We start from the raw sequence: 22457 nt of genomic DNA on the forward strand, positions 1-22457 counted from the left end.
TCTATTTCCATTTGCAAGTACATGGTGGGAATGACGGCCACTCCTTGTGCAATGACTGCATCCTCAACTTCATCAGTTATTAAAAAGCTAGGGAGAGAATCAGAGCCGTGGTTGCAAGGGCCCGGATTGTTGGGAAGAGGCCTTTCATGCTATAGTCTTAGGATAAAAGCTGAATTATAAATGAACCTGGGAGACTTTGCCAGGCACTAACTGTCCGTCCCATGCTGTGCAGTCTGCCTGTGCAAAGGAAAATCCCCTTTGAGGAGATTAGCAGAGGTGGTTTGTGTGTGATCACAGTGGCTGAGGGGATGTGTGGGACTCTTGCCTAAGCTTAAAGTGGATTAGCAGGACTTAAAAGACGGAAAATTGTTTTGTGCAAAGCTCACCACGCTTTTGGAAACATAAATGAAATCACAATCCTATGAATGTAAATCTGATTTCTCTCAGTTCAATGTGGTGAAAATCCCCTTCTGAAAGTTTAAACAAAACAAAAAAAAACAGGACGTGGCGTGCCAATATTCACGTCAGCTAATGATTGTTGCACATTTGAAAAGAATTTCTTACTTTTCTCCCCCCTTAGGTAGGCATTGGATTCATCTATAAGGGTGTCATTTCACATGTTTGAAGAGGCAATGTGGTGAATAGGACATTGGACAGGAAATAAAAATAATCAGATTTTGTTCCCAATTCAGCCAGTCTCTCTGGGTTAACTTGAATACAACCTTTAACCATTCTTGTGTTTGGTATTTTTATCTATAAAATAAGAGAATATGGCCCCCATGGCCCTTAAAATCCAGCAGGATGTATCCAATTATGTTGTGCATTTGGGACAGCTTTATTAAAATACAGTATTCTGTAAGTTTTAGTTTTTTGCTGATATTCTTTGGTGGTAACAACTGATAATTTTTGTTAATATCCCATAACTAACCTATATATTAACATATTATTCTCTGAAAACGTATTCCATAACAAAAAGAACAGGGAGAGGATGTTTATGTGAGACAGAGCAAATCATTATGATTAAATGCTGTTTTATTTCCTCTCTTCCACCAGTAAAATTTATCATTCCATCTCACCAAATAATTCAGAGTGTTTGTAAGCCATTGGACCTCGGTTCATTTTTCACAAGTAAAAACAACACAAAAGTTGTGCTGCATGTTTACTGGTGACCCATGGGCTACATTATCTCCTTGCAAGAAACTGGGTCTTAAAAAGGCAAGAGTGTCCACAGATGGGTGTTCATCTCCCTTTACTTCTACGTGGGCCATCCATGAGCAACATTTGGTGTTCTCTTTCCTATCAATCTTCAGGAAGAGGAAGACACTTTTTTAGCCAACTATCAAAGTGATTAAAATTATAAATTGGAGTCAACCATCTGCTTTCAGAAAGAAATATTTCAGGGGCCTGATGTTTTGTGAAAAATAAAGGAGGTCTACTCACCAAATGCTGAGATACTCTCTAGTAAAAGGTTCATCTCAGCTCTTAACAATTGGAGGGTCTCAAAAACCAGTACTTGGTCTGGGCGCCCTAGCACAAACCTGTAATCCCAGTGACTCTGGGAGGCTGAGGCACTAGGATCGAGTTCAAAGCCAGTCTCAGCAAAGGAGAGGTGCTAAGCAACTCAGTGAGACCCTGTCTCTAAATAAAATACAAAAGATGGCTGAGGATGTGGCTCAGTGGTTGAATGCCCCTGAGGTGAGTTCAATCCCTGGTACCCAAAACAAGCAAACAAACAAAAAACAGTACTTGCTCTGTTCTGCTATGACTTGATCAGCCATGTTTCAACCTAGAAAGAGAATCCTCTGTTAAAAACAAAAAGTTTTTTAGAGATCCCAAAACTGACATACATCACAAAGAAAATTTAACTGATAAAAATAAAAAACAGAAAATACTAGAAAAAATTGGAACATCACTCAATCACTGACATCTAATTATACTTGTTGACCTGATAAAGATTTGTACATTAGACATCTATAGTTACAGAGAAATTAAGAATTCATACATTCAAGTAGAGAAATAGTTATCTGGAAATATGGTATAAAATCTAGGCAGGACCTTAGTACACACCACATTCACCATTTACCTTCACTATCTCAATTAATCATTTAATCCCAGTCATTCTGTGTCCTTTTATTTTGCGGGGGGGGGGGGTGAGGGTACAGAACACATACTTAGGGAAATTTCCTGAGGGAATTGAAATCTGACTCCAGAAATCTCAATCCAAGACTTTTCAGACCCACATAGAATATATCATGGTAAAACAAACAAGTTGACCATTTTCATCAACTCTGAAGCTGCAACCAAAAGACCTGACAAGAACAATTTACAAGAGAAAAAGTTTATTTTGACTCATGATTTCAGAGGTTTGGTCCAGAGTCAGCTGACTCCATAGCTCTGAGACCAAGGTAGGCAGAATATCATGGTGGAAGCATGTGATGGAGGAAAATGGCTCAGGTATGACAATCAGGAATGAGAGAGAGAGAGAGAGAGAGAGAGAGAGAGAGAGAGAGAGAGAGAGAGAGAGAAAGAGAGGACTGTTCATCAATTTCTATTGATGATAAAAATAGAAATCCTAAAAGCATTCCCCCAGTGACCTACATCCTCCAGCCACGCCTTATCCACCAGGAGTTACCAAGAACTTAATCCACATCAGTGGATTAATTCACTCTTAGGCTTCAGTTCTCATAATCTAGTCATTTCACCACTGAACTTTATTGCATTATCTCACACTTGAGCTTTTGGAGGACACTTTGTATCTAAACCATAAAAGCAACCAAGAGATAGCTTATAATTATCATTAATATTACAAACACAGTTATAATATAGTCAATGCAAAAGCATAGGATCATAGTAAAATGAACAAAAAAAGAATATCAGGATATAAAAATGGCCCGTGATATTCCAGAAATATGGGTCACTATGGGTCTTTATTGAAGCAGTTTCAGTCTAATTCTAGATTTATGGCCAATCAAATGATTGGTTCACCACTGGAAATTATACATCCTCAATGAGGAAAGCTAATACAGCTTGCAATATAAATCCTTTGTACTGGATATCAGAATGAGGTCCAGTAATATAGGGCTGAGGACACATCTCAGTTTGTAGAGTGCTTGTCTTGAATGCACAAGGCCCTGGGTTCAATCCCTAGCATGACACACACACACACACACACACACACACACACACACACACACACACATAAAAGTCCAGTAATTTACATGATACTTATAACTGGGAAGAGCGCTTGTGCCGGTGCAAGTCATGCACAAGATCTTGTTCAAAATGATAAGAAAGCAATAATCTTTTTTTAACAGACTTGCATATGAGATGATGGCAGTCTGTCTTTAATGACCACCTGAGTCTGATAATTACTCAGCAGACCTGAAAAATAAATGAAAAGAAACCAGGTAATAGCCACAACTGAAGACAGAATATCTATTCTTAGCTTTTATGTTAGATGAGTCAAATAAATTTACTATTCTGTCTAAGGCTGCATTGTGGAAGATCCTGAATTTCTTTCAAACAAGAAGATTAAATTTGAAAATTTCCTGCTAATGAGAATTTTTAAAAGTGCAATGGATGCATGCAAAACCTTATTATTGCAAATGTCATATGATAAGCAGATTCATCAGATGAGCAAATCTAAACAAATCTAAGATGATTGAAGGACCAACAATGCCACCCAGCAGGAAGAGCTTTGCATACAATGTATCAAAATGACAACAAGGCAAAGAATATATAAAGTACTTTTTGAAAGAAAAAATAAACAGTTGATGTCAGGAAGAAATAGATTAACAATGATTATGTTGCTACTTTCTCCGCTGTAGGGTTAGACCCCTCTGCATCTTTGTAGTTTAAAAGAATACAACTAAAAGGGGGAAATACAAGGAGTAAATAATAGCTGCCAGAATATTAAAACCACAAATCAAAATGATTTGTGCCAATTTAATATGATGCTAAAAAATTCAAATATAATCAACCTTTAGGGTAGCTCCAGATGGAGAGAATGGAACTAATGACACTGAAAGATCGGGTCTGCTTTGCTCCCAAGTGCCTTGCTCAGTAGTTTACAGGGTCTCAGAACACCATCCTGGAGGTCAGAGACTGTTGGCCAGGAAATTTGGTGTAAAGGCTGGTGGATATCAGTGACATTCCATGCCACTGTGATCAAGGATACTGCAGCCTGAACCAGAGTCAGGGTGGGAATAGTTCACAAAGATGAATATGCTCCCAAATTGGAACTTCCGAAATAGCCTCACCCCAAATAGGACTCCTACTGGTACATCCATCCATAGCATGCATTTTGAACTCCATTCATCTTACAGGTATTATCACTTGATAGTCCATTGATATTTGTGGGAAAACTTCAAAAACCCAACATCTTGACAACTGTGTAGCAGAAGGGGAAGCAGCGATACTTTGCTCCAATCACTCTGTTAAAATCACTGTTTACCAAGGGCTCAAAGCAGCAATCGAAAGTCACGTTCATTAACCACAAATAAATTAATTTAATTAGTTGGAAATAAAGAATTTTATTATAAGTAATAACCACAGGTCACGAATATCAGAAAAATAAAATTATATTCATACTTTTGGGGGTAATCATTCCTTAAACAATACAGTACAACAACTATTTACATATCGAGAGTTGTATTGTTTATGATAAGTAATCCAGAGATGAGTTAATGTACACAGGAGGTTTATGCAGTTTGTATACAAACACTGTGCCATTTTCTACAAGGTATTTAGGCATCTGTGGATTGGGGTATTTAAGTGAGGTGGGAGGTTCTGGAACCAACTGTCTGCAGAAGATAGCAAGGGATGATTGTGCAAATATTTAATTTGCATCATATATACTTGTACAAATATTGAATTATAAGCAAAAGAGTTACCTTTTTGAATGATATTTAAGAGTAAGCTAATAAATGAATTAGGAACATCACGTGAATTTCAGTATATTGTCATTGAAACTGGTGCATCACTGTCAAGAGCAGATAGTACAAAAGTAGACCAAAACAAGGTTGTTTGTTATTATGTAGGCATTGCTCTCAGTAGTTGTTTGCAGGTTTAACAAGTAGGTGTTACTATTATTGTCCCAGGAATCTGTGTCTCCTGGATGAAGAATGTTCTCCTTCATTCATTAAGCATTTATTGAGTGCTTACAGTGTGTCTTGTACTCATCTAGAGACTGGTAATACAACTGCAGATACGATATGAAATACACAGAGATAATTAACAATTAAGCAGGAGATCATTCCACACAGATAGAAACTGTACTAAGTACTATGAAAGTGCACTGGGTTGAATAGTGTCCCCCTAAAATTCAGGCCCACAGAACCTGAGGCTTGACCCTGTTTGAAATTAGTTGCACCTTATCAATCAGGATACCCTTAATCCAATCCTTCTGGATTATGGTGGGCTCCAAGTCTATTAGGACTCTTAACACTACAAGAAGGGAGAAATCTGGACACAGAGGCAAACATGGGAAAGAATACCAAGGGAAAACAGGCAGATCTGAGCATACTGACCAATAATCCCGAGGATAGGCTGTAGATCTAGGAGAGAATCAGTCTCTGCTGCCTAAGCCACCTCCTTTATGGAAGAGTACCTTGCTCCAGCAGCCATTCCATAACCCCAAACACAGGAAATCTTAACAGAAGACAACTCAATGGGAGCTTTAGGACAGAGGGCTCAAAGGAGGTGCATGCCAGATGACTTTCAGGGCAGATCTCAAGTATGAATCAGCACTGGGAGGCAGCAAAGTGGGAAAGAATTCTACCTCTAGGGAATAGCACCAACAAAGACCCAGGCAGGAAGGAGATTTAAAAACATAAGGGAGGACAGTGGGGCGTTGGACATCTGCAGCTAATGGCCAGAAGCTGCAGTAGAAGTTGCTCCTCAGGTCTTAAAAAGAGACACATGGTGTTGTGTGTGTATACAAATATGGCATGATGATTCCTACTATTATGTATAATTACAATGCAGCAATAAAAATAACTAAATTAAATGGGAAGTTTAAAAGTAATTATGTTAGGCAGCTCTAACTATTACTTGATTTATTACCCTCAATTTGCTTGTTTTTACTTTCAGAGAAATGTCATTATTTTTTTTTCTGATTTCTTTAACATCCAATAAAAGATACTTTAAAAAATAAATGATAAGAGACAGAATCAAGAAGAGATTATAGTTTCCCTTCTTACTGTAAGTTCTCACAATGAGGTAAGTCATTGACAAGAATTTTTCTTTAATGTTGAGAGTAGTTACTGGTGTTAAGAAGCCTGGTGGTTGTTTGTGGACAAAATATATACAGCAAATAAAAATGGAAGGCAGGACACACTGCCCCTTTGTTTTATTTGTGTCCCAAAAGACAGATGAGTGACTAGTCGCATTATCCTCAGGGATTACAATATTTCTTGCAATTTCCCTTCAATGTGTTCTCATATTATTTATTTTGTTCACCCAATTCATGGTCATTGGCATTTATTTATGATCCAGCAGACATCATAAATTCTGGGGTAAGGGAGTTGCAGGAAGCTAAGAGTTATTTTACTGAAGTGGTTTGTGAAAACAAGAATTTGAGTAGCATTATTCCTGATATGCCACCATGTTGGTAAAATAATAAAATTAAAATTAAATCATTGTGTTTATAAAGTTTTCATCTTCTAGATTTACAAATGTAGAAAGGAAAATATTGAAATAATTTTTCAGAAGGATATACATTCTCTGAACACACACACACAAACACAAAGAAACATAGATGATTTTTTTATGATAATAAGAAACCCAGTCAATGGAGCTGAACCCACTTCACTGCTTGGGTACATGTTTCCCCACTTAGAGAGAATATCAGGGCTTAAAGATGAGGTGAATGTCTTAGAATATTCAGATAGTAATGAAGGAAAAAAATAAGAAAGATGTATCATCAGAATGTAGAAAAGCTCTGGGACAACATCCACAAACAAATTTAATACACACAGGTCTTGAGGAGAGAGTGAAGATACAGGTTAATGGCAAAGAAAATTTATTCAGTGACATAATAGCAGAAAATTTCCCTAATTTTGACAATGAGTTGGGAATGCAGGTACTGCACTTAGAACTCCAAAAAGATCGGACTATAAATTAACTTTTCCTGGACTTATTATAGTTATAATGCAAAAAATTAAAATTAAAAACTAAAAAATAAGATAAAGAAAGAATTCTGAAATCTGCACTTGTCAAACCATTAAGGAGGGCAAACGTACATAGAAGAAGATGATACAAAGAGAGAAAGCATGCATTGGAAATAATAAATCTCATTGGGAGAGTAAATAAGCCAATTAGAATTAGGAATGAATCAAATATTAGAAATAAAACAAAATAATACATAACTCATAAACACTGAACATAAATGGTTTTAATTCTCTAATTGAAAGACACAGATTGTTGGATAGGGTTTTTTTCTTTTTTTAAAAGACCAAACATATGTTGTCTGTAAGACAGGCATCACCAGCAAACACATCTACGGACAAAGTGAAAGGATTTTTCATGCCAATGAATTCAAAAGCAAGTGGAAGTAGCTATTCTCATACCCAACAAAGCAGAGTTTCAGTCAAGATTAGCCAAAGAGGACAAAATGGTCACCACTTATTAATAAAAGTAATATCTAATGAAAAGATATGACAATTATAAATATTTATTCTCAGAAAATTGGTGCACCCAATTACAAAAAATAAACACTACTCCACATAAAGTGACATACAGCCCCCATACAATAAACTGGTGTCTTCGATACTCTACTTTTCTTAATAAATACGCCATCCAGATATAACACTGACAAAGATACTAAGAATGAAACAATACTCTAGAACAAATTGAGTTCATAGACATCTACAGAAAATTTAATCCAACAACAGCTGAATGCACTTTCTTTTCAGCTACTTGTAGAACTCTCTTCAAAATTAATCATATATTAGGCCATAAAGTAGGTCTTGGCAAATTCAAAACTTCAAGTATTTTCTCATATTATGTCAGTTCTTGATGTAATGAAATCAGAAATCTAAAGCAAAATAAAATTCAGACACTGTACAAACACAATGAGATTGGACAACACACTTTTGAATAATGTGAGTCATTGGAGAAATTTAAAATTCTTAGAATCAAGCAAAAATTAAAATACAACATACCAGAATCTAATGGACACAATGAAGAAAGTTCTCAGAGGGAACTTTATAGCTATGCATGCCTATATTAAAAAATCAGAAAGCTCTCAAATGAATACCTAATTGTGCATCTCAAGGTCTTAAAAACTAAGAATAAACCAATTCCAAAACCAATAGAAAGAAACAATAAAGGTCAGAGCTGAAATTGATTAAATAGAGAATAAAAGAACAATACAAGAGATCAATGAAATAAAGAATTTGTTTTTTAAAAAAATAAACCATATTGATAAATCCATAGCTAATCTATCTAAAAGAGAGAAGACCCAAATTAATAAAAGTAGAAGTAAAAAATGGAATATTATAATATACACCACTGAAATCCTGAAGACCATTAGGATTATTTTGAAAACTTATATTCCAATAAATTGGAAAATCTGGAAGAAATTAGAAAAAAGTTCTAGATACCTATACCTACAAAATTGAATCAAGAGGACCCAAAAAATCTAAATAGTCCAATAACACACATTGAAACTAATGCATTAATAAAAAATCTTGCCCCAAAAAGAAAAGTACAGAACCAAGCAGATTCATGGTTGAATTTCATCAAATCTTTAAAGGATCAACAATGATGTTTCTCAAATTATTTATGAGATAGAAAGGAGTGAGGAGGTCCATTTCCAAATTCATTCTGAGAAGCCAGTATCAACCTCATACTAAAACCATATAAGAATACAACAAGGAAATAAAATTAGAGACCTATATTCTTGATAAATATAAATGCAAAAATCCTTAATGAAATACTTGCAAACCACATTCAACAACATTAAAAAATCATAATAATGATCAAGTTGGTTTCATTCCCGAGAGACAGGAATGCTTTCACATACACAAATCAATAAAAATAATATACCACACAAATAGAAACAAGGACAAAAATCACATAACCATCTTAATAGATGCATAAAAAAACTTTGAAAAAATGCAACATCTTTTTTGTTAAAAACCATGAAGAAATTAGGAATAGAAGAAATTTACTTCAACATAAATATATGATAAAACCAAAGCCAACATTATACTGAGGGAAAAAAATCAAAAGCACTTTCTCCCGAATCAGGAAGAACAGGATGTCTACTCTCCCTGCTTATGTTCAATATAGTATGCAAACTTTTAGCCAGAACAATTAATAAAGAGAAAGAAATAAAAGAGATTAAAATGGAAATGAAGAAATCAAATTATCCCTGTTTGCAGGTGATATGATCCTATGTCCAAAGGCTCTAAAGCCTCTACCAAGACTTCTAGGTCCAATAAATTGAGCAAAGTAGCACAATACAAAATGAACATATAGAAATCAGAAGCCTTTCTATATACCAATAATGAACCTTGTGAGAAAAAAAATAAGGAAAATAATTACATTCATAATAGCCTCAATAAAATAAGATAAAATACTTAGGGATAAATCCAAGAAAGTGAAAGAGCTCTATAAGGAAAATTACAGAACACCAAACACTATAAGTTGAAGAAGGCACAAGAAGACCTCCTGTGTTCATGGATAGGCAGAATTAACATTATGAAAACTGACATATTACCAAAAGCAATGTACAGACTCCATGTGACTCCCATAAATTCTTCACAGAAATAGAAAACACATTCCTAAAATTCATATAGAAGTAAAAATGATTCAAAATAACAAAAGCAGTTCTGAGCAAAATAAAAGCAATGTTTGAGGCATCTTCATACCTGATGTCAAACAAGACTGCAGAGATAACAATAAACAGCATAAAAACAGACACATAAATCATGGGATAGAATTAAAGACAACACAGACAAACCTACTCAGATACACACTACCTGATCCTTCACAGAGGTGCCAAAAACGCACATTGGAGAAAAGATGGCCTCTTTATCAAATGGTGCTTGAAAAATAAAAAGTGGATCACTATCTCTCACCCCATAAAGTCAACCCAAAACGGATCAAGGAGCTAGGTATAAAACCAGAAACCTTGTAGCTACTAGAAGAAAACATAAGAAAAATACTTCAACATATAATCATAGGTAATTAATTCCTGAATAGGACTTGATAGCACAGCAAATAATAGCAAGAATTAATAAGGTATGACATTCCATTTAAAAGGTTCTGCACAGCAAAGGAAACAAGAAAGTGGAGAGCCTACAGAATGGGAGAAAAATCTTTGCCAGTTACTCTCCTGACAGAGGATTAATAACCAGAATATACAAATAACTCAAAAAATTCAATACAAAAATACATAAATAAATAGAATAATCCAGTCAATAAATAATCACATGCACGGACACTTCTCAGAATAAATACAAATGTCCAACAAGTATATGGGAGAAAAAGTTCCAGCTTTTTAGAGACCAGGGAAATGCAATCCAAAACTACATTGAGATTCCACGTAACTCCACTCAAAATGGCAATCAAGAATACCAATAACAATGAATGTTACTGAGGATACAGGGAGAAACTGTACTCCCACTTGGTGGAAATGTAAATTGGTTCAGCCACTTTGCAAATCAGGGTGGAGTTTCCTCAAAAAGCTAAAAACAGAATTACCCTCTACCACCTCTTGGCATTTATCTGAAAGATTTAAAAGCAGCATACTTTAAAGATACATGCATACTCAGGTTTATAGCAGAACCATACACAATAGTCAAGGCAAGAAGTCAACCTAGGTTGTCTGTCAACAGATGACTGAATACAGAAAAATGTAGTCAGTATATACATTGGAGGTTTTTTTTCCCCCAATCATAAAGATTGATGAAATCATGTCATTTGAAAGAAAATGGATAGAACTGAAAAGCATCCTGTTACACAAAATAAGCCAAACCCAGAAAGACAAATGTTGCGTGTTTTCTCTCCTATGTGGAAGCTAAAGAGAGAAAAGGAGAAAAAAAATGAACAACATGTCATGCTAAGAAGACTCTTAGGGTAGAGGAGGGAACTATGGGAGGACACAGAGGAGAGCAAGGAGAGACAACAGGAAGTGAAAGTGATCACGTCATAACATGCTCATGTGCTAAGACGCCCCAGTGAAACCCATTATCCTGTACAATTTTTATGCACTGATAAGATACATAAATTAAAAACTATAAAACACACAAAAAACAGCTCAACAGAAATCTAGGACTCCTAGAAATAAAGAGTAGCAATGGTAGCTGGTTCAATTCCTAGAAATAATGACAGAAATATGTTGATTCTTGACATGATTACCAGTCATCCATTAAACCCGAAGGAAATTCTGGGTTTAGATCAATAGCAAACTGGAGGAAATCAAAATTGAGGAATTTGTTTCTTATACTCACATTAGCAGTTATTGCCTTGGATGACCGCGGGGCATTGTCTAAAACGACTTTAGCTCATGTGATATTTTTTTACCATTTAATAGGAGGAAACTTCCTGCAGAATAGCCAGCTACTATTTTTTTTTTTTTGCATTAATATCAATACCGATCATTGCGCTCTGACTCCTGACAGTTTTTACCTTCTGATAAATAATAGATAGCTATTTTTAATGCAAGCAGTTATAAAATGGTTCTTACAGTTAAAAACTTGCCAAATTATTTTCATCTATTTTAGAGTGTTCTCAAGGATTAGAAATATGACTGATTGTAAAGTTAGCACTAACAATTATTTTGCTAACTTATCCAGTTTATCAGCAATATCTTTTTATGCTTTTGCTCATATATTTTGAACTTCCTTGTGAATTACATGGAGGTTTTAAATAGTTTGCTTTTGTTGTAAAAATTATTAAAGAGTATTAACTTTTTATATGTTATAAATTTCAAAAGTGTCCTTAAAAAAAACTGTTTGTAGGGAGAACACCAAAATTTATATAAAATCATTCAAAGACATTAAATACTTGCTAAGGAAACTAGATTACCAATTGGGTAATAGGTTATAGAAATTTAAAACATTGGTAAATTATATTTAATCACAATTCAACTATTTAGTCATAGTTTATTTTCTTACTTTGTTTATAAAATGTAGTGGTCTTAATAGGACAAATTCTAGTTATTTTAGTTATTGAGGTTATTTTAAAACTTTGGTTGTATTATTAAAGAATTTTTTTAAGCCCCAGCTATTTTTGTCTGATGAAATTAAACTGATTGAGCTAAAAAAAAAAGAAAAATTACATTATTTTAGTTGCCTAAAATTCATCTGTGCTCTAATCATGTAAGCACTTAAAATATAAGGGCCCATCTCTCAGAAAATATTAGAAAGCCTGCAATAAATATAATTATGCAAAAAATTTTAGTTAAATTTTATGTTAAACATAAATATTAATGAGTTTATTTATCATCTTTATGGATAGGCAAAACAGTGGTTAGGATACAGAGGCTAGAGTGTCAATTTCAGATCTAATTCCTACTCTGCCATTTATTTATTCTCACCAAATCAACATATCAAAATTCCCAACTTCAACACCTTTGTTTATAAGATGATGAAAACAGTTCTCTGTAGTATATGTGGTTGTTTGGGGGATTCAGTGGGATATTTCATGTAAGGTATTTGGCCCAGTATCTGTCCTATAAGTGTTCTTTTAATGTCATCTACTATTACAAAAAGGTAGCTAGTATCTGGCTACAGAATAATAAAAATACATCTCTTTAACTAACAAGCAGGAGAATGCACATAAGTTAACACATTTCATATGTAAACTATCATTTCCTAGTAAAGACAATATAACAAAGTAGAAATAATTTGATATGTAAATAACATCCTCTATCATAAATAATAACTAATTAATTTTTCCAATAACATCAATCTTTAAGTCTGATATTGTCATTTCCTTGAACTTCCTCATGAATATCCTGACTTGCTTTGTACAAGACCTATTTCCTCACATCCCTCTATTATATTAGGATTTGAAATGAGCTAAATCATATAGAATTTATACAGTGAACATTTTATTAAATGTAACAGATGTATGGAAAACACACAACTTGATGGGGGCCCAATTCATTAATTTCTTCATAAGGGAGTGGCCATTCCCAGGTAACCACCTATGGATCCAGGGATGCAATTTATTTATTTATTTTTTTAAGAGAGAGTGAGAGAGGGGAAGGAGAGAGAGAGAGAAAGAATTTTTTTTAATATATATATATATATATATATATATATATATATATATATATATATATTAGTTATCGGCGGATACAACATCTTTGTTTGTATGTGGTGCTGAGGATCGAACCCAGGCCGCACGCATGCCAGGCGAGCGCGCTACCGCTTGAGCCACTTCCCCAGCTCGATGCAATTTATTTTTTATTTTTATTTGTTCTAATTAGGTATATATGACAGCAGAATGCATTTTTTTAAAGAGAGAGAGAGAGAGAGAGAGAGAGAGAGAGAGAGAGAGAATTTTTAATGTTTATTTTTCAGTTTTCGGCAGACACAACATCCTTGTTTGTACATGGTGCTGAGGATCAAACCTGGGCTGCATGCATGAAAGGCGAGCACTCTACCGCTTGAGCCACATCCCCAGCCCCAGAATGCATTTTGATTCATTGTACACAGGTGGAACACAACTTTTCATTTCTCTGGTTGTACAAGATGTAGCGTCGCACCATATGTTCAGGCATACATGTACCTAGGGTAATGATGTCCATCTCATTCCACCATCTTTCCTGTCCCCATGTCCCCTCTCTTACCTCCCTCCCCTTTTCCCCATGAAAGCTTGTCCATTTTTCCCATGTTCTCCTGCCATTATGAATCAGCCTCCACTTATCAGAGAGATCATTCAGCCTGTAGTTTTTGGAGTTTATTTCGCTTAGCATGATAGTCTCCGGGTCCATCCATTTACTTGTAAATGCCATGATTTCATTCTCTTTTAATGCTGAGTAATATCCCATTGTGTATATACTCCACAGTTTCTTTATCCAGGGATGCAATGTTAACTGCACCTCAGTTGGTCCTATCAGCACACCTGCTTCCTCACCTGCAAGCCCCAAAGATTAACCAATCCTCTGTCTCCTTTTCAATGGATTCACAGTCTGTGCTTCCTTGTCTCTGGCATCCTTCACCCCACATTTCTCCCGGGAAGCCGAACCACTTTAATGTCCTTTTGTGGAACTGAATTTATTGTCACTGTGGGTCCGTATTCCACAGCATAAACATGTCATGGCTGATTTATTCATCCTGTCCTTGATACAAGTGGGTTCCCCGCTGAATGTGTGTGTTATGACAATGCTGCTAGATCATTTCTGCACATGACGCACTGGGAACATATGCAGGACTTCGGCTGAGTTGATAGGAGTTGAGTTACTGAGTCACAAGAGTCTTGGGGAGATTCCTAAGTCAAAATGCCTGTATTTAGCTTGCATGGATACTTCCAGAAGGAACACATTTTGACAGAAGGGGGATTTCCTGATCCTACAATTGACAGCTATGAAAAGAGTAACTTGTGACAGAGTATCTTTCAAATGGGCCTAAGAAATACCAGTCTTAACTACAGGAGTAAAGCCGCAAGCTACCTGCTGTGTGCTAGCCATTATGCTAGGTTTGGGGGATAAAAAGGACAAAAGAGCCCTGACTCAGTCTTCCAAACAGCACAAAATCTAGTACAGGAGATAAATGCAAAATAAAACATCAAGCTAATGAGTTCATAGTTATGGATGAACTGAGCTCGGAATTAGAAGAAGATGATCCAAAGACATTGTATAAGAATGTCGTAGGTTCTAAACTAGGAGCTCCTAAAAGACTTCCTCTCAGGACATTCAAAGAATGAATTAAAACTAAATAGAAAAAGACGGGTCAGAAGGGCTTTCCAAATGTCAGAGACAGCAGGTGCTGAGAGCCCGTGAAGGTGAAGGTGGTAGTTCCCTGGCCGGCCGGGCCTGGTGGAACCGTGAGTCACCAGACCTCAGAGAGACACAGAGAGGGGTCCCAACTCAGTTTTTGGTTATTGTTAAGGATTTGGGATAGTTTCCTATGAATTAAAAATTGTGGGAGGATTTTAATGTGGCAATAGGTAGAGGTGAAGAAGAGCTGCTATGTGGAGTGCAGATTGGATGAGGACCACCATGAATGCAGAGTTCATAATGACAGAAGTTCCAAAAAGGGGTGACAGTGTCTCAGACATGGGGTGGAAGTGGAGAGGCTGAGAAGCTGACTGATTACAATAACGTCTAGAAAAATCAATAGTGCTTGTTAAACGAGTGAGCGAGGCCACGTTAGTAAATAACTCATCACGGATATCCCGGTGTCTGGTTAGCTCAACTAGATGGGTAAATAACTGGTTAATTCTGGGAATGAAATCACTCTGGTTTGGGATGTAGCTAATCTAATACAGTGCTCTCTTTCATCTGTATTTACATCTTGGAGTGAAATCCAAGATCAAATTGCCTGAGCTGTTTATTGCTCCCTTTGAAATGCTGCTTCTCCCGACAGGGACCCAGCGGCTGCCAATGTTATCTTGTCACTGACATCCATCTCAAGCCTTCCATCTTTTTACGACTACTGATTGTGTATTTCAGCATGAAACACATTTGGGGAGGTGCTTAAAGAAAACATCTGTTGTGTGCGCATATGAGACAGATCAACGGTAATCACCCACTCACTCACTATCTACTGATCAGTTTGAATGCTCCTGAGATACCGTTATGAATTTCTTCTCATTTCATTTCCTCTGTGGGTTTGTTCTGGGTTCTGTTTATGATCATACACCTAATGGAAATACATCATCTGTGTGGAGCTGTCGCACAGAGGCCTGTGACTATTCAGTTTAAATATGGTGGGAGATGTGCAGCTGGATAACCTTACATAAACAAACATGTCTCCCAAGCCTATATCTGCATTTGGGGATTCATTCAGTACCCAACTTGTAGTTTTGAAGCTGCAAGTGACTCATCTTATTCTAGGCAGAAAATATGTTTTGGATGACTTAAGATAGTTTGAGACAGGCACACACTTGTGTACCCAATTGTAATCCCAGTAACTCGGGAGACTGAGGCAGGAGGATCACAGGTTCAAGATCACCTTCAGCAATGTATTGCAGTTCTCAGTGACTTAGCAAGACTCTGTCTCAAAATCAATAAATAAAAAATAAAAAGGGCTGGAGATGTAGCTCAGTGTTAAAACAACTCTCCCGGACTTCAATCCCCAGTACTCAAATAAACACAATTTGTTCGTAAAAAGCTAGAAATTCTTGACAAATGGAGAACTAAACGTATATCTTTATTTTCCTTTCCCTAGCTCCATTTTTCCTTTGGAAATTAATTTTGCCTATCACTGTCAGATTTCATTTTCTAAAGATACATCATGTGTCACTTTTTTTAAATCAAAGGCAACAATGATGAGTCCTTCTGGCACACTGCACCGAACAGGTGTAAGTCTAAGAACCCCTGCGACTTCTCTCACCCTGAAGCACCACTTCAGTTGCCTCTACCTCCCAGAAGGCTAGCTCTCCCGAATCAGCCAAATCTATGCAATGCACCCTGCTCTCCTTCAACACTGGAACTTCTAGGTATGCACCTTCCCATTCCCATTGGCCCTTAAAAGGCCTTTTTCACCCCTCCAAACACATCCCGTCTTCAGGCTGAGATGAAATCCTAACTCCTCCGTAATTATCTCAGCTCACCGTGATCACTGACTTCTTCAGTTACCTTAATTACATACATAATCCAGTTGGTTACCTTAAGCAATTAGTTGATTTTCAGGGCAACATTTTAATCGTTAATGGATATTATATTCGATGCCTGACAAAAGGGGACTCATTCTTATCTAACTACAGTCTGTACCACAATGCTATCCCAGCACTGCATAGAGAGGAAGTCCAATGATTGACTGACAGATTGACTGGACCCCTCTGAGATGTTTATTAAACACAATTCGGTAATTTGGCTGTGTTCTTGCTTTCCAAGTTACATGTACCCTGAAGGATGTAAAACATTCCATTTGTGTTGTCTAATCTTTCCTTGTAATCCTGTCATATAATTTTTTTTCAGCAAGGAGAAAGAGAGAGAGCCAAAAATGGAAGAAACCTCAAATGGAAGTCACTGAACCATTTGGAAATTCAAAGTTATTGAGAGAAAAAGCTGCGGAGATTAGTCACACTCTTCCTGCCGCTCTGACATGGCATATGGCATGAAGTCTGCCCATTAGACTCTGTCACTGAAGAGAAGAGCCACAAATGCACAGGAAGACATCACCCAGTAATTGCCACTCACAATGTCAGGGATAGGTAGGACTCTGTGTTTTCAGAACTGAATGTCAACATATATATATACACAAATATTGAATAGATGCAACTTAGAAAGTATTAATTTGCCATTGCTACTATAGAATCAAGAGATGACTTTTTACATAACATATTCACTTATGTGTGTTTTTTTTGGGGGGTGGGTACCAGGGATTGAACTCAGGGGCACTTGACCACTGAGCCACCTCCCCAGCCCTATTTTGTATTCTATTTACAGACAGGGTCTCACTGAGTTGCTTAGTACCTCACCATTGCTGAGAGTGGCTTTGAACTCTTGATCCTCCTGCTTCAGCCTCCCAAACCCCTGGGATGACAGGCGTGTGTCACTCTGCCCAGCCCACTTGTGTGTTTCGTTGTTACATACTAAGTCCCTGCCTTGTATTAAAGCAAAATTCCTGAACAAAGAAAACTGACTATGCCTTTACTTCAGTAAACTCCAAACACAAGCAAAATGTAACACACCATTTCTGATAAGTGCTTAGGATAGACAAAACCCAAACTTAACCCCCGCCAATCAGGAGTGGCCAAATAACACATGCTCATGCGCCTGCAGATTTTCTAATACGATAAACCCAAAAGGGAGATTCTGCCACTACAACCTGATAATTACTTTATTTTGCTTCCTTATTCGCCCTACAAACACTCTCCTGTGGCACCTGACATTGGAACCCTAAACCTATTAGGCTCCTGTTTCCCAGTTCAAGAATTGCTCCTTATTCCACTGAATGCTTTAGGATGTTATTGTGCCTGGGGTTTTTTTTTTTTCTTTCTTTCTTTTACATGTGACAAAAAAACAATGATGGTTGCTAGAGATACAGCAGAGTAGGGGGAAGCAACACTCAGACTTACCGTCCAGATGTGCAGAGAGAGAAACAGTAAAGAAACTAATCTAAAAGGTGATAAATGGAAGTTATTTCATTTATGCAAAATTAACAAGTGCCATCATGGAAAATGACAGGCAGGATCTGCTGAACATTTTCTTTGAGGAAATAAAGTTTATCTGATCCCTGAGGAATAACAAGCCACTGGCTGTGCAGAGACTATTTTTTTATGTTATTTACTAAATATGTTTATAGCAGTTATATGGGACATGAAACAATGTTTTTTTTTTTTTTTTTAATTTACCTGCTCTTGTGGTCTCAGCTCAAAGCCTCTTCAACAAGACAGCCCTGTGATGTGGACAGCTGGTTACTGGTTGCTTATCAAAGTCCTTGTGGAAATAAATATAAAACCAAACATAACTGAAGATTTAATGAGTGAAATATAATTTTTGATGCCTCCTGATTTATTTTTCTACTCAAACCACTGGTTCTTTTGCGGGGTACTTTCCTATTTCTCATGGTATACACCTTCTTTTTCTAAAACTGACCTAATTCTTAAATGATCATAATTAAGCTGGGAAAGAGTTACTAAAGGGAACAGGGCTAGGAGTGAAGGTGTGTGTATTCTGGTTCAATCTTTTATCACTCGGTAGTTCCGTAGCTGACGGCTCTCAAAATCCTTCCTTTGTAAAGAACCATGTTAGTCAGCTTTTCATTGCTATAATAAAACACCTAAGGTAAATCGACTTAATAAACTGGTTTACAGTTTAGAGGTTTCAGTATGTGACTGACTGACCCCATTGCTTTTGGGCCTGAGGAGGCAAGTATATCACTGCAGGAGTGTGTGGCAGGAGTGTGTTCATCTCATGGCCTGAAAAATAGAAACAGCCAGAGACCAGCATCCCACAATGCCCTTTAGGGGCATGGCACCAGAGACCTAACACCGTCCACCAAGTCCCACCTCCCAGTGATGCTATAGACCAGAATCGTGTCTTGAACGTGTGACTCATTGGGACACATTTCAAATCCAAACAGTAGCGGGAACTGAATCACCTCCCAATCAACGTGCATGATCATCCTGGGGCATTTGCCAACCCTGCTCTGGAAGGCCGTAGGATTTAACATGTCTCCAGAGCCACCATGGAGGGGTTGAAAGGAGAAGAACAAGGAGAGCTTAGTGCTCTCTCTCCTCCCTCCATAAAGTAAAGCCTGGCCTACTCCGAATATGCTGGGCTTCTGAATGTGGCTTAATTAGGAGAACAGGTTCTGTGCCTTAAATCCCTTTGTAAACCATTAGACTAAGTGATTGATGAATCCATCGTCTAACTGTAGCTTAAGGTTCCATAGTCTTCAAAACTAAGATTAAAATTAAAATCATTTGAGTAAGAGGAAATTAAGTGAACTGGAAATGATAAGATCCAGTGCTAACAAGATTGGCTTAACCTTTTTAAAAGAGTTGGGACCCTTTATTTGAAAAAGATCGGGATGGGAACATAAAGATAGTCCAAAGCACAGATCAGCGCAGACACAAGCCAAGATGAGTTTCCCACCAGGCACAGGCGCACCGTGGACCAGCAACCGACACAAAATGCTAACTGTTTGCATCCCAGCCACCTGGGGTATCCCCAGGTCACACCCTCAGGGCCTAGCACTGACCTGCACCCTATACCGAGCTGATCTTAGGGTTTTACCTTGTCATCTCCATTTTTTAAAATTTAAAGACTCACTTTAATTAACCGCATGAAAATTTATGTGACACTACTGGCAAGTAGATAACTGTGACTAGGATTTGAAAACTTTATACTTGCCCATAATTTCTCCCTCAAATATCTAAGGTGTGTTATTCCTACAACAAATAGAACCTCTGATCAAGTTGTGCAGAGATTCCATGAATATTCACTTTACATATAGTACATAATAGCAAATAAGAAGTTGTTATGGTTACTGAATTTCTGTAACAATAAATGGAAGCAATTTGAAGAAACACTACTACATCAGGGGTGCATTTTCAACAACATTAAACAAATATACAAGCTCGGTGCGGTGGCACAAACCTATAATTCCAGCTGCTTGGGAGGCTGGGGCAGGAGGATCTCAAATTGAAGACCAACCTCAGGAAGTTAGTGAGACTCTACATCAAAATAAAAAGTACAAAAGGCTAGAAATGTAGATCAGTGGTAAAGCACCCTGAATTTAATCCCTATTTCCAAAATATATATGTATATATTTCCAACACAATCCTTGTAAAAAAAGATCTTATTGAGTGCTGAGCTTTTGAAATAAAGCCAATTTCATACAAGACATCTGCTCTGAAGATTGTCTTTTTGTTATACAGCATTTTAAAAGATAGAGTAAGAGAGAAAAGAAAACAGGAACTGTTTATCTTTAAAAATTGAATTACTAAAAATATTTTGCACCAGTTTGTTCTCCAGAAAATATAGAGAACATACATTTTCTCTTTTATCTCAAGAGATAAAAAGTTCATCTCAAAAAAAAAAAAAACAAATGTTTCCATGCTTCACATGAGCCCTTAAGAGATATCCTTTCTTCAAATGAATTTTTTCCCAGTTGACTTTAATTAAGTTTAGAATAGTGTACCTGGATACAAAAAAAGTGAATGCAAATCAAATTACTGTCTAGACCAACAAGTGCTAACATTTCCCCTTACAGCTGTACCCTGCTCTCAATGTTTTCAGGGAAACATTCACCTAAATCAATTTTCTGATAATCAATCTCACTTTAAGTGCACTGAGAGAATTTCTAATTTAAAGGTCTCTCCCATGATAAGCTCTGAAGTAGAACTAATAATACTTGGAGTTTACACAATCTTTAACTGCTTTCATTATTGTATATATCAGTCTTTACACTTAACAAATCTGCCTAAAGGGAGGAGTACATAGACAAGGCAATTCGAGGAGCATCTTTCCATGCATCTAGGAAGAGATGTCAGCTAAACTTGCAGAAGGGTTATTCACCCCCAGTGGCACCATCATTTCGTGTATTAGTCAGTGTTCTGTTACTATAACAGATGCCCGAGATGACCAGCTTAATAAGATAAAAGGTTTATTTTCACTCACAGTTTTAAAGTTCTACTCCATGATCTAAAAGACCCATTTCTTTTAGGACTTTGAGGTTGGTGGGGAGGTAGCCCATTGTGGGTACATGGGGCAAAGCCTTTCAGCTCATGATCTGGATGTACAAGAGAGGAGGAGGAGGGCTGGGATCTCACTATTTTCTTCAAGGGCATGCTCCCCCAAACTGGAAGACCCCACACGAGGCCCTACCTCTTTCCATCACTCCCCAATAGCTTCAAACTGGGGATTGGCCTTCTCCATCTGGGCCTTTGGGGGCTATTCAGATCCAAACTACAACACTCCCCGAAACTGTACATGGGTGTCTGCTGCCAGTGACCCTCTCAGAGCCCACCAGGGTCACAGCTCCAGTTGCTCGGGTTGGGCTCATATCCCAGGGTGGTGAGGGCATGAAAACTTTCTAAGGATGTATCACAGAACTGGGGATTGAGTTGCTATGGGAAGAACTCAAAAAAGAAGGGCTCTGTTCTGGGTTGCTACTCCCAGGAAGGGAAGGAGCAATCCTCTGATGTGAACACTGCCCTAATCCCCACCTGGAGAAGGGAAGACCAGATCCTGGGGCCATGATGGTTGGAAGGCCCCACTCAGGGGCAGAGTGTGATGTTTGGTATTTTGTGGGCAGTGTCCCTGTGTGGTGGGCCTCCAGACAGGAGTAACAAGTGGTTTTTGTTTCTTTCTTGTTCTGTCATGTTTAAAACAATGTGGGCATGTCCTAAGAGTGCTTATAGTCAGCAGGGGAATGTCAAGTCCTAGGACAACAGATAAAACACCAAGTTCCCGCGGTGGTACCCCACCTAGCCATCTCCTAGATGCCAGGGGGATCTTTATTCTTTCTTGCTGTCCATGTGTTCAAATTTCTGGATAGCACTGTACCAAAAATACTCTGCCCCAATGTGTTCCCTGGGAAACACAGAGGAGGTACATTAAGTCGCATTTAAATCCCTAAGTCTGCATGTATCATTTACCTGACCAGGTCTAACTCTTAGTATGCCTCCAACAGTTGTATACACTAATTTAATTAATTCGCACTAATGCTGAGCATGAGTGTCTACATATTTTTGTTTCCCTAAATATCCTCATTTCAAAAATGCTGCACCTGCTTACTACATACTCTTGTCTCTCAAATTGAAAGGTTGTACATCATAGTCACTGGAATACCACAGCCATTCCACAGCCAGGCACCATAATT

The sequence above is a fragment of the Callospermophilus lateralis genome, unplaced genomic scaffold, assembly GCF_048772815.1.
Source record: "Callospermophilus lateralis isolate mCalLat2 unplaced genomic scaffold, mCalLat2.hap1 Scaffold_82, whole genome shotgun sequence".
In the NCBI taxonomy this organism is placed as follows: domain Eukaryota; kingdom Metazoa; phylum Chordata; class Mammalia; order Rodentia; family Sciuridae; genus Callospermophilus; species Callospermophilus lateralis.